Raw genomic sequence first — 14,652 nt, forward strand, 5'->3', positions numbered from 1 at the left:
CTGTTTTGAAGAATTAATGCAAGACAAGACCCTACTATCTTTCTTTCCATTTCAACACACCAGCACTAAATAAATGCAACATTCATCCTTCTCCATCCTCCAGATGTTTCATTCTTACATATTGACAGCAAAACAAGGGACACATATGCATTGAACACTATTTTATACTGTGAGTACTGACAGATTAAGTTGGGCATATAATCTGTCGTTTAAGAGAAAGTCATGTATTAATAAAAGTTTCATTAACTCTTTTGGACAAGCAGAGAACTACTCAGCAAGTTATTGCTTCAAAGCAACATATCACAGATGACAAGTGGGGCTTTAAGGTCATCTAGTTTTTCCCATTTTCTTCAACTCATAATCATTCCATCTAGAGAAAAACGATGTGTTGAAGATGGCCAGGGACCTGGAGAAAATGGAACCCTTGTGCACTACTAGTGGGGAGGTAAACTAGTACAGCCACTGTGAAAAACAGTATAATTTTTCAAAAACCTCCTCAAGAAATTAAACATAGATCACCATCTGATCCAGCAAATCCACTTGAGGGTATATATCCCAAAGAATGGAAAGCAGGGACTCAAACAGACATTTGGACATCCACGTTCATACCAACATTATTCACAATATCCAACAGATGAAAGCAACCCGAGCCTTCATCAACAAATTAATACCACATAAACAAAAGTGGTATAGCCATACCACGAAATATTATTAAGCCTTAAAAAGGAAGAACATTCTGACACAAGCTACAACATGGATTAACTTTGAGGATGTTATGCTAACTGAAATGAGCTCATCACAGAAGAACAAATAGTGTTTGATTCTACTTATTATGAGGCATCTAAACTAGTCAAATTCAAAAAGACAGAAAGTAGAATGGTAGTTGCCAGGAGCTGGGAAAATAGGGGACTGAGGAATAATTGCTTAATAGGTAAAGATGAAAATTCTGGAATTGGATGGTGGTGATAGTAGCATTATGTGAATGTACTTTAGGCTACTGAACTGTACACTTAAAATGGTTAAAATGGTAAATTTTGTGTATATTTTGCCACAATTTGTAAAGCTCTCCAAATGCGGATACACTAGAGCCATCTTCTACAAATGTTGATATTTATTCTCTGACTCCTAAAATACAAATATGTTAACACCAAAATGCTAAAGAAGATTGATATACCAGAAGTAAAATCAACATATTTACCACAGTCTTATTTATCTCATGTTATGCTATCATATTCAATTTATGCAATCATATCTTAGAAAAAAAAATGTGCTATCATAGAAGGCTATCAGAGATGATTATCTCCATGGGAAACTGGTTGTTTAAAGAAAAATAAAATGTATTACTGGTTTCTAACCTAAAGACTAGAAGGCTAAGGATAAACTACTCTGTCCAATGCAGTTATTTTCATGGGAAGGATTTTGGAGTGGTCAAAGAATAAAATACTCTCTATCTTAAATATCTTATGATGCTATAATAAAGGTAGATAGTAAATTGCGTTAATATACAATGTGGGTAAATTTAATAGGTGTGAAAATAAGTGGGAAGTCAGAGAGGTCTACCCCAAGCTGGAATCAAAAAGGGCTGACATTGACTCTTTCCTGGAAATCTTCTTCAATTCATTCATTACTTGTTTGTCCCATTTATCTTGGTGCATTTAACAGTGTATTTATAATCCTTGAAATATTTCCTGATCTCCATTGTATTATTTCGCTCCCTCATTTTTTCGTGTATATTACTCTTTTCTATAAACATTGTATGTATCTTCTCAATTGCATTCAATGAATGGTTCAAAAGTTAAATTTGTCTTTTACTGCCTCCAATATTGGGTCTTTTATTTAATTATAGTTGATATATAATATTATATTGGTTCGGTTGTATAACATAGTGAACTATTACATACATTACTAAATGTTCACTATGATAAGTATAGTTATCTATCTTCATATAAAGATATTATGATACTATTGACTATATTCCCTATGCTGTACTTTCATTCCCATGATCAATTTATTTTATAATTGAAAGTTTATACCTCTTTTCCCCTTCACCTACTGCACCTGAGATGTGGTACATATATACAATAGAATATTAATCATAAAAAAGAATGAACTCTTGCCACTTACGACAATACGGCTGAACCTAAATGGTACTATGCTATACACTGGTTTTAATTCTTCATTTTTATTTTCCTTGTAATTTTCCCTTTTCTTACCCACCTCGTCCTTCATGTCATCATGCTGTCTTTTTATGCTAGCCTATTCCTTCTTCATTTTATTCCAATTGTTTCATGTACTTGAGAAGTGCTAAGGCTGGAAATGGCCTTGGTTGCCATGGGAACTTTGTAACAGGTTATTGGCCCCGCCCCGAGGGCTGAGTCTGGCGCAGGCCCCGCCCATCAGCCTGGGCTTTGGTGGGTAGCTGGGTTGTACCATGTAGGGAAGGGGGGAATCTAGCCACATACCTCAGGTAACAGGGAGGTGCGCTGGTCGGGGGAGGGACTGGGCGGACCAAAGGCCGGCGAGGAGGGGGTTCTGGGGATCGTGAAAGGCTTAAGGATGGGCAACTGGTAGGAGGGAGAAAGGGCAACTCGGCGATGGGGAAAAGTGTGGGACCCAGCCGGGCTGGGCCCTAGGTCTATATACTACAGTTTGCTATAAAACACAAAATCTTCCAGCCAGAAAAAAATAAAAATAAAAAATTTTATATACACTTGAAAAATACCAATTTTCTGTGAAAGAAGCTCCCTCTAGTTTGGTTAAAAAACTTATCCTATAAGCCCTATTATGTTTTATAGTATAGTCTATTTTTATCATTATTTTAAATTTAAGTGTTTTTAATATATTTGTATATTCTGAAATTAAAGATCTATTCAGACCAATGTGTGTCAGCCTTCTGTGCATTTGAATTGCTTTTGGCCTCGTTTATGGGGCCTTTGTGTTCTGTGGATGTTTTCCTGAGACACAGCCTGTCATTTATCCTACGCAGGTCCCAGCAAATTTCTCACCATCTCACTCACTGTCTTTTGTCCAGTGTAGCTCTGCTGACTTGCGAGGGTGTCTTCCCTTTCTTCTGCCTAGCTCTCTCTGACTACAGAGTGGAGTGCGCGAAGAGGAGGAAAGCTCAAAAATTACTAGTTTGTAGTAAACGAGTGAATCTAGTGGAGACAGAGATTTGAGGGAGGAAAAAATAACAGCAGTGTGCCTGATGCTTTTTGTGGCAGGCAGAGTGATGCTTGCCTGGATATTTGTTTGCTATAGACTTTGCACTTGTGAACTGAAGATCATTTGCACAAAGTCACTGGCAATCTGGTGAGGATGGTCCAGCTATTGTGCTTTCACTGGAGGGAAGAGGGGGTGGCGGTGGTGGGAATTGGATTCTGCAGAGAGGTCCACTTTTCAGTAATAATGTCTTCTTTTTCTCCTTTCCCCTCCTTTTTCTTCTAATACAGTTTTTCTGAGTCCATAGATAAAATAATGGGAAACTGAGATGCACTGTTCGAGACAGCTCTCCAGATGTCATTGTGATTGTTGAATCCTAGATATTTTTTTTAAAACACCTTGGAAGTCTAAGCTTAACATATATTTTATCAATTTCTAATTTCCATATTGCCATATTCTTTTTCCTTTCATTTGTGACTAATCTTTCTCCTTCACTTTAACTTTAGGAACTCTTAATTTGACACAATAAACACTGAGGCAATTATTCCTGAAATAATCCACATGTTCTCATTAGCAGTTCAAAAGATTTCTCGAAATAAATAACAGAAGTAATTTTTCCCAGATTTCTTTCAGGTTTTAATTAACATTCTTCTTTATAAATTAATGACAGTCCTTTAATTTCCCTGTCTTTGCTAATATCTATTCTGACTCTTTATGTAAGTTTGACAAAATAGCTCTTAGTAGAACAATTTTTCACCTTCTTAATATTTCTTAAGGATTTAATTCTTGTACTATTCTTTGAATCTGTGGTGGATTCCCTAAGCTACTTTTCTTCTCTATTTAATCAAAAACTGTTCTTTGGTGTGGAACTCTCCTAATAATGATAGCATTTTAATTTTGTAGATGTGACTCCTCATTTGTCATGAACTGTTCCTATTTCTTCCCCAAATAGGATGTTTCAAAAAATTAGCTATAACAGTTACTTCATAGGGATATTGTAGGCTTAAATTCAAATTAGATGAGGTATTAAAGCCTTTAGTACAATTTCTAGTACTTAGCAAAAGCCTATAATGAATGCCACTTCTGTTCTTTCCATCTCTGAACTTCAGTTTCTCCTCTTGGTAAATACATATGAAACATACAAAACCTTGAAACATATGAAAACCTTTTTATATGTTTCAAGAACTATACATGATAACTTATCAAATTTGTGAGTTGGGTCTGATTCTAATATTTAAGGTGTAATTTGTAGCATGCATGCAGATATAGAAAGAAGTTTCCAGAAGGATGGTATTAATTTGAAATAGCTTTCTTTTTCTAAGTATGTATTTCTAGTATTTATTTAGTACCTTTTATTCACATATAAGACATAGTGCTAAGTATACCAACAAAAGGGTAAATCCATATACATTTGTATATTAATATAATACTAAGATACTATAAAAGTCTTATATATTTATATACTAACAGTGAAGAAAAAGGTGTGTGTGTCAGTATACATATATGTGTGACTATAGTTCAAATTAAACAAATACCTGTAAGACAGGTTAAGACAAAATTCCATCTGAATACAGAGCATCAAACTAAGGTTCTTAGAAGTCTCATAGGGAAAGTGGTATGTGGGAAGAGCTTTAAATAATAAACAAGGCTAAAATCTTTAGGGATGAGAAGGGCTATTCAGATAAAAGAAGTTAAATGAGCAAAAAGTACAAAGGTAAGAATTTATAGGACAAATATTGGAACTAATAAATATTTTAGTGGTTTTTTTATTGGAGTACGTGGTTTGTGAGAAAAAAGTAGGAAGTACATTTACAAAATCAGTGGAAGCTACGTAATGGTGTGATGTAGAACAAGCCACTGGCAAGATATTTTATTTACTTGTTTTTGATAAGGAACCATTGAATATGGAAGTTTTATTCTTTAATTTACAAACGTCTGTCACAGTCCAAATATTTGAGAAGGACGGGCAAGGGTAGGGAACTTCATGAAGAGATATGACATTGTGGCAGGGACTTAAAACTTTGAATTCCATGACTTTATCCAAAGAACTCAGCTAAATAACTATAAATAGGATGCTTTAAATGAAATTCGTATATGTGAATTGTGTATTAGAGGTTGAACAGGAACATTTGCAAGTGGATTGGATGGGATAGGTTTCTGTTTTGATAGGTCATTAACTTGATAGTAACATTTTCGTAGGAGCAAAGAGTATAATTTTTAAAGAGTCCGTGTGGTATCCAAGAGGCGACATCAAGGTGTAGATGAATACTTCAATCTGGAACAGTCAGGGGCAGATAGCATCTCAAGTTAGAGGAATATATAGGATGGAAAGAGAAAGTTGGGCCTAAACTGAGCCCTGGCAGAGCCCAGAATATAGATATTGAGTAGAGAAAGAGCAGCCCAATAAGCAGGAGTTTCCTGTTAGAGGGAAATTGGAGGAAAAAAACCTTAATATGACAGAAGAAAAAAACCTTAGTATGACAGAAGAAGCAAGAAAAAAAGCTTTGGAAAAGGAGGAGCTGTGTTAAAAAAAGTTGACGAGATGATGGGTAAGACAAAGATAAGATAGTGTGCATTGAATTTGTCAATGTGAAGATCTTTGAAAGAGTAACCATGTCCCCTAGTTTTCCTGGGACAGTCCCAGCTTATGCATCATGCCCTCGTGTAGTTCATATCTAGAACAGTAGTTAGCATAGTGTAGCATCTACTTTCAAAATATCCTCATTTGGATGACAATTTATATGTTCATAATTTATATGTTATCGGTGACTAAAGCAAGAGCAGTTTCAGTGAGGGCATGAGTGGAAGGTAGATTATAATGGTTCAAAGATCGAATGGAAACTTATAAAGAAATATACCACATACAATAACTCTGTGAAGAAGTTACATTATGAAGAAGAGCAGAAGAATGGAAAGCAATTGGACGGGTAACTGGACCTTACGTGTTTTAAAAATGAACTGTGAAATGACTCATAAAGATTCTTCTAGAAACCTGGGCAATTTCCAAGTCAAATTCATTTGTGCCATAAACTTTCAGAGTAAATAGCCATGAGATTTAAGGAAAAAGACTTTCAGTCTCGGCAGAATAGTGCATGAAAGTGAAGGCTGCCCTGGCTGGAGCAGGAGATGGAACTCTCCAGAACCTAAAGCAGGAGGGCATACAGCATCTTCATTCAGGAGCATAGCGTGTATACTCAGGTCCTACCACCTAACCTACACATTTTACTTTACATGGAATGGGAAAGGGTCTTTCGCAATGTGATTAAGGATTTTCAGATGGGGATTACTTGAGGGAGCTCTAAATGCAATCACAATTGTCCTTATAAAAGAGAGGCAGAGGGATATTTGGCAGACACAGAAGAGGAGGAGGTGACGCAACCACAGAGGCACAAAAAGGACTGATGTGGCCATTAATCAAGGAATGTTGGCAGCCACCAGAAGTTGGAAGAGGCAAAGAATGAATTCTCCCCTGGAGCCTCTGGAGGAAGTGCAGCCCTCCTGACATCTTCATTTCAATCCAGATTTCAGGCTCTAGCTTGCTGGACTGTGGGAGAAAATCTTTCTGCTCTTTTAAGCCACTAAATTTGCGATAATTTGTTATAACAGCCACAGGAAACCCATATGCCAGGACTGAGTAAATCTCTATCTGCAGAAGAACATGAAATATAAAATGCAATAAAAAAGAGACAAATGCCAAATCCAAAGAGATTAGAGGAGATATCTTGGTGGAGATAAGGAGATGGAGTCGAGTTTCAGTGATACTGCACAGACAACTTGGGTTCAAGTGTATAAAGGTATGACTGGTAGATGAGAGTCCTTGGCTAGATCAGCTCACAATTGTGGTGGGTTTTTATGGACCTTCCAGGTTTGGCATCTGGGAAGATAAACTGGGAAATCTGCAGATCCCAGTCCAAAGAATTCGCCCTAGAGTTACGAGTCACTGGGCTTTGAACAGATGCCTACGTCCTTGGAGTTTGAGTTTATTTTGTTTTGTTTTACTTTCATCTGAAACACGAGTAGTGATATCTGGTTTTTCTACCACAGAGATTTCTTACATGGATCAAATCAGATACCATATATAAAAAACACTTTTTTTTAGTTACAAAGTGCTACTTTGCAGCTTATAAAGCTATCATGGTATTATCAATACTTGTACCCAGATAAATGTGACCTACTGCCCCTTTAAGATCTAAAATACGAATGAGGAGAGGGATCTGCAGGGGATTTTACCAGAAATTCCACACCAGATTAGGATTCACCCCTCTACTCCCTCAAATAAGATTTCTGTGAACTTCCAGAGGGATGGAGCGGGAAATGTCAGTTCACATTCTTGTTGGTATGTAGCCAGATTCTGTTGGGTACCATGTCTGCTCAATCATTTCCTCATTAAAAACAAAACAAAAACAAAAATAGAATTATATTATAAGTAGTAGACTTCACTTGAGATTGGGTTGAAGACAGGATGGAGAGAGGGCCTAGGAAGGTCTTTTATTGTAGCAAAGCAAGCATTCCCATTTTAAAATGTTCTTTAGCCATTTTATCACAGGGAAAGTTCCAACAACCCTGAAGCCATGCCGTCCTGTCCCCACACAGTCTCTCGGACTCCCCTGCCTTCCCTTCTTGGTCCCGTCATTCTGTTTTATTCCATGTATCCAGGAGAAAAATACAAATCCCTCTTATTCTTTCCTTCAGGGAATTATCAGACTTTTGCTGTTCAGCCTATTGCTGACAGAGTGTTAGACTTTTACTTCTTAACCCAAGCAGTAAATTTTCATTCACCCTGAAGACCGTTTCCCTTTTAGAAGGAATTCGGAGGCTAGCTGTTATGGTAACAGGGTGCTTATCCCACCAGATGGTAATATTAAATGAAAACTTTCTTCTGGTATCTCTTCTCACATTTATCCATCTAAGTGAGAGGGAAGACCTCTAGGCCAGACTTTACAGCAGGAAACAATAATTTCTTCTTCCTCTGGATTCTCTTGGATCAAAGTGGGACCCTCTTTGGGTCCAATGTCATGAAAGGTGGTTCCTTTCAGACTCAGTTAGTTGTTGGCCTTCTCAAATGTACTTTGTAGACCAATGGCCTTTTCAGTGTGATCTCGAACACGAAGGTCAAACTGACTGAATGAATGAATTTATTGAATGAATGAATGAACTGAATTGAATTTGTTGTTTGATCAACTGTGAAAAACAAAGTGCCATATAAAGTCAAGAGCCAACTTTGGTAAAAATAATATAATTAATATATTTATTAATGTTGGGTAGAGCCCATGTTCAATTCTATTCGATTTGCTGTCAACAGAGAAAGTGTGACTCAAATATCCTCATTTGAGCTGCTTTCCCAAGGTCTCACAAGAGTTTGCCTTATCCTGCCTAATAATAAATTCAATAATATGATAAACACTAATGAAATTAAATATCTAATATGTGCAACACTGTGTGAAGAATCTTATATATATATATATGTATATATATATATAATCTCATTTTCTTATAATGAGATGAGAAAGAAATTAAGAAATGAGATTATATAGATATAAAAAGAAATTTGAAACTAGGGTACTTATGTGCCTTACCATAAATCACTTGGTAAAAAGCTAGGCCTTGACCCCATTTCTGTCAGTTCTAAAATATACGCTTTTTTATTATTTAATTGAATAACATTGCACTTCTGGTCCTAAAGAATTCCTTAAGAGAGTATTTCACAAATTTTAGTGATTATAAAACCCACCTGCAACTCCAGTTAATTCTTAGGCCCCTATTCTAGAGACACTAATTCAATTGCTCTGAGATAGGGTCTGCTTATGTTAATTTTAACAAGCTCCCCAGTTTATTTATATTCTCCTGTCATGTATCAATAAGAACTCAGTCTGCTGTACTCAATAGAAAATCCAATTTGAATTCCTAATGTAAAATTTAAGAAAGAAACTGTATTAGCTCAGGTACCTGAACAACTTAGGGTAGAGTCACTGCAGACAGATCTTTATTCTCAGATGGCACCTGTGGGGTCCAACGAGCAAAACTGCTCTCCAGGTACCACAAACCACAGTTCAGAACTGACTCTCTGTGGTCCTGGTTGGACACATGTGGCTCATGGGGCCCTCCTTGAACCACTCACTGTCTTCAGGTAGTTGGAACTTGCTGTTTTCTTAGTCTTGCTCACCCACTCCTCCCTTGAAGCCCAAGGTGATATCAATTGGAAGCCCAGAAGATGAGAATAGGGGAGTGGAAGGCACTGTGTGTCACTATGCAAAGGAAGCAGAGATGGATGCTAGGTGGCAAAGATAACAGATGCACACTAGGCATAATTAAAGGTTCATAGAATGGACTATGCTAGCTGCATAAGAAACTATCGAAATCATGTGCCCAGAAAGTTTTCCTTATCATGGCAAAGATATGTTGACTGCTAAGATATTGCCTTCCAAACCTGTACATACATTCAGATGGATTATTGCACAAAACCACCAGTATTATTCGTGCCATCTTTATGTCTCATTTAGATACATTATCTTTTATTCTGGACACATACTCTTATGCAATATGGAGAGAGAAGAAACGCACCAAAATGAGTTTTCTCCTTTTGCATAATTTTCTCTTGCTTAAATAATAAATTTCTTTTTAATAACCTATATTTTTGTAAAGTTTACTAGATTCATGTTAAATTATAAAGTGAGCTTTTTTGAAAATTCACATATTGGAGTTTCTGCTTCAGTTTCAAGAAGGAAATGTTTATAAATTAAAACAAAAGACTTTACTGCCTGTTTGCAACTCTCATTTAAAATTGGATGTACTTTATCACTGAATATTTCCTAAAATAAAACTTTATAACCATCTGGATCCAATACTTTCTTGCTGATTTTCTTTTGTAGATAAATGGTTTCTTAATGACTCTTTCGATCCCAAAGGATGTATTAGACTCTAGAATCATGTTTAGATAACCTGAAAAACCAATTTGATTCCTGAAGCTTCTTTACCTATAACTGCATTTCAAAATTTTAAGTATATCAGGGTATATTTTGCAGAAGTTCTGAGTCCTGAGAAAAATCATAGTCAATATTATTGTTCTTTATTATTATTATTATATAATGACATATTATTGCTCCCCTTTATTGTTCTACTCGTTTTTGAAATGGCTGTTGTCCAATCTGCTCATTGCTTTGCAACTCTATTTTGCACCTACATTAAACACTGAGGGAATAATTTTCGCATGTTGAGGAAAGCTAATTATCAATTAATGTTTTTCTTCAATCCACAATCAGATCTAGAATAAAAACAGAAAGTTCTGGAAACCATCTCAATATTTATCATATAGGAGTACATCTTATGTTAATTCTATGAATGCCTTTACATAAATACTTAATTAAATGTAGATAAATGTTATTTAAAGAATAGTAGCTAAGACTACATGCTACATATGGGCCATAAATAAATGTATCTATGGATATGCAAAATGCCCCAGTTACATAATTTTCCTACCTTTCCATCTTATATTTTAATGTTATGCTAGGTGAAAAAGTGAATTAGACAATTCCAGGTAGTTACTTTGAACACAGATGAACCTCAGAGTTTAAGCCACTAAAATAGGGCCCCTGAATATCTGAGTTTTTTTATGCGTAGAAGTTACAAAATGACACCTATTTGCCAGCTACTTCTGAATTTTGGATATAAGTGTTCATGGCATAGAATATTCATTATCTACTCTCTAAACACTTTTCAGTTTTCCTCCTCCTGCTATTGACAAATACTGCATATTAGTGCAGAATTACACAAAATAATTTTATCCTCCAAAATATGAAGACAAGAAAATAATAAATGCTTGTAACTCTGAGGGAAAATCCAGGGTCAAATACCTGTGAAACTGAAATCAGTCAAAGGGATAAATAAAATTTAAGAAACTCATTTATTTCTTTCAAGCAGTCATTCCATCTCTCTCTTGACCAGGCTGCAGCAGAAGAGAGAGCTCCACCCAGCCTCTCTGGTCCAGATAAACCCTCCCATGCCCTTGTAATCACCTACCTATATGTAGATGGACTACCTCTGTCTACCCGTTGGAAACACCTATTGATATGCAGATGAACTAAAGCCAGGTGAGAGATTCTGGAAATATTGCAATTTTACCCACAATGCTGATCCTCAAAACAAGATCTTTAAAGGACAATAAAATGGAATGAATTAGAAGTGATCTCAAGCTCTTCTAGACCAACCTTCAAGAATGCCCAAAGAGATTTGACTTGAACTCTAAGGCTTCTAGCAATCTATTGATGTCTCAGTTTCCCAACTTGAATAATATTGGTTCATAAAACATACCTCTATAACATTAGAAAGCACATATATGAACCAGGCACACAGGTACAAAAAATGTTCCCCCAGATTAGCTGTTGCAGGCCTGGAACATGTCTACAGCTGGTGTCAGACTGCACCCTTATAGCCTTGCACCAGCTCTGGTTAACCCAATTCTTGGGAAGAGCTCTTCAACCTATTTTGGGAAAGGTGCCCTTAGTTGGATCAAGCACCGCGGGCAGTTGAGGGAGTGAAATGATTGGCCCATCTTGGCCGAGTGACCACACTTTTGCCTGGAGAGAAGGCCCTGTGCCTGACAGCTGCTATCAAAGTAACACAGTCAGGAGGGGTTGTGGGGAGGAATGTGGGTGAAGAGAGAAACGCCCTACAACATGCCCTTTCTAGAAGAAAGTGCCCTTCCTAAAAGAAGGAAGTATTCTGGAGACAAAAAAAAATCAACATTGTGTACTTTGGTGTTCTATGTATTAAAATCTAACATATATCACAAAAATTCCAAAATAGGGAAAATAAATGAGAAACAAATCAGTAAAATACATATTTGCTTGTTGAGCCATATATGTAATATATGGGGGGAGGAAGAAAAAGTTTTATTGAGAAAATTTTTTTCTGCATCATCAAAGTGACTAATGAGTCTTAAACATCCAGAGAAATTTGTCCTGAAGTTTTTCTAGTAAGTTTCCCTGTTCAAGGTATTGGCATTCCCCAGAGGGCTAAGAATTCCAAATTTCATTCAAAATTATCATCACTAACATGAAAAATATAAAAATGTACTGATGCTTTGGATTCATGAATTCTTCTTCAATATTTGAATGGTAAATGCCAGGACAGGAACACTCTGACTTCAGAACTCTCTCTAATCATTGCATATAGGCTAAAGCCAAAATTATTCACTATTTTAATCCCATGTTCAGTTTCACACACACGCATCTATTTGGGAATTCATTCATGATTGTCTGTGTGCTCTAGGAATGCTTGACCACCAGACAGACACTCACGAAAAGCATGGAGCTTCTCTTTATGGAGTTTGAGCCCAGGCCTGCAACGAGGGGTTTGCAGGGTGTTATATGTAAGCTGAGACCTGTGAGTCCTGTGTTAAACATGGCTTTTTCTCGTATGTGAGAGGAAAGAAAAATGGAAATTTCTTTAGTCAATATTTACGAATTTTTCAAATTTTCAGGGCTATGTTTAGATTTGGCTTAAGAGGAGAGCAGGATGACACAGGGCAGCATTGTTTATGTGCTCTTAATCCTTTCAGTGTGTTTTTCTAGAAGACAGGTACTGGGGAAATATTCATTCATATGCTAAACTTCTAACCTGAACCTATCTGAATGATGTGTTTATCTCATCAGGGTTTCCTATATCTGAATGCTGTTTTATTAAAGATGGAAATAAAATATTACCAACATTGCTGATAATTAATTAATTTGTTCACTTAACAAGTACTTCTTAAGCAGCTCCTGTGTGTGAGGCACCATAAGAGGCAGCAAGAACATCATAAACTTAGCAATAATAGTAATAGTAGCAATAGGCAGGTCATAAGCATTACATTTGAGTCCTAGATGTTTCGTTCACTAGCTTGGGCAAGTCACTTAACCCACCTCCCTTCTCCACAAAACACAGCCCCAAGCCCATTTTACCTCATGTTGTTTATTGCAAGGCTATCTTTTAAAAAAAAATACAAAACAATTTCTAAACTGTAAAATGCTATGCACACCATTGGTATGTTGTTATCAATCTACCATTTTATATTTCTGAAGTATTGGGTTTTTCTTCCCATTTCTCTGTATGGTGCTTGTTCAAAGAAGGTCTGTCTGTTATCCCTTAGTTAAGCCAAAGGAAGTCACTAAAGCTACTTCAACCTTCCTCTTCACAGTAAGGGACTCATTCTGATCTGCAGCTTTATCCGCCATCTCTTGAGTAACGTTCGTCATGGGATTAATACAGCTCCTCTAGCCTCTCTCCATCTCTTAAGTGGACATGTGCCAAACTGCTCAGGTAGAGCTTCGCTACGGGGTCACACGTACAGTGTGGAGAGGGGAAGCCCTCAGCCAGTGCCAAGAAGCAGAGCAGGAAACCACGGCTTTGTTAAATGTTCCAGTAACTGTTGATATGGCTCTACTTGATTTTTCCTTCCCTGGGTCTCCCTGCTGTCCCCCTCCACCAAGGAAAAGGCTTCTAGTCTCCTGGGCTGGGTCTCCCTGCTGTCCCCCTTCCACCAGTGACCAGCCTTTGCACTGCGGTCTGGGATGTGATCAGGAGGTCTGCTGGGTACTAGTCAAAGTGGCCATTCCACTATGGGAGTTGGTACGTGCATATGGCAGTGTCTAGATCTCTGGGGTGAAGTATTTTGAAAATATGTATTGACTTTTCTAAGAGTAGTAATAGATTTCAAGAAGGTATCCTTTTTTTTCTAATTTTTAATCAACTTTGATGAGGTATATTACTGCACTGGGTTGAATAATGTCCCAAAAATAGTGTCCCCCTGTGGGTAAAATTGCAATATTTCCAGAATCTCTCACCTGGCTTTAGTTCATCAGCATATCAACAGGGGTTTCCAAGGGGTGGAGAGAAGTAGTCCATCTCCGCATCAATAGATAATTACATGGGCCAGTGAGGGCTTATCTGGACAGGAGAGGTTGGGTGGAGCTCTCTTCTGCTGCAGCTGGGTCAAGAGAGGGACAGGATGACTGCTTGTGAGAAATAATTGGGTTTCTTGGCTTTGACTGATTTTGGTATCAAAGGTATTTTGCCCCAGGATTTTCCCCCAAGAGTTATGTTTAGTAGTAGTCAGCAGGACGACTGAACTCAAAATTTGTCTAAAGGGGTACAATCCTTGGACCGACTGCCTCTAGGGATGATGGGGAGCCCCCAGTGGTTGCAGTTGTAGAGGGTGCAGCTTCGCTCATGAACCCCCTATGTGTGGGCTTCCAACTGGGGAGCTCCTAGTGGGGAATTGTCTAGGGCAAAGCACCTCCTAGAGGGATGGGGTCTTCCCCTGAATTGAGGAATGGTGGAGACACCAGAAGCTGCAGTTAGCCCTCTGTCAGACAGAAGACTGCTTAGAGGCCCTGACTGGCTCTGTAGCAGCTGGGATTATAGGATCTCTTTTTGCGTCGTCGCGATAGTAGAAAGTGTTACTGAGGAGAGAGAGAGAGGGTTACGGAGGAGAGAGGGAGACTTCAGCAGGAGAGA

Source organism: Manis pentadactyla, chromosome 6 (genome assembly GCF_030020395.1).
Source record: "Manis pentadactyla isolate mManPen7 chromosome 6, mManPen7.hap1, whole genome shotgun sequence".
Lineage (NCBI taxonomy): Eukaryota > Metazoa > Chordata > Mammalia > Pholidota > Manidae > Manis > Manis pentadactyla.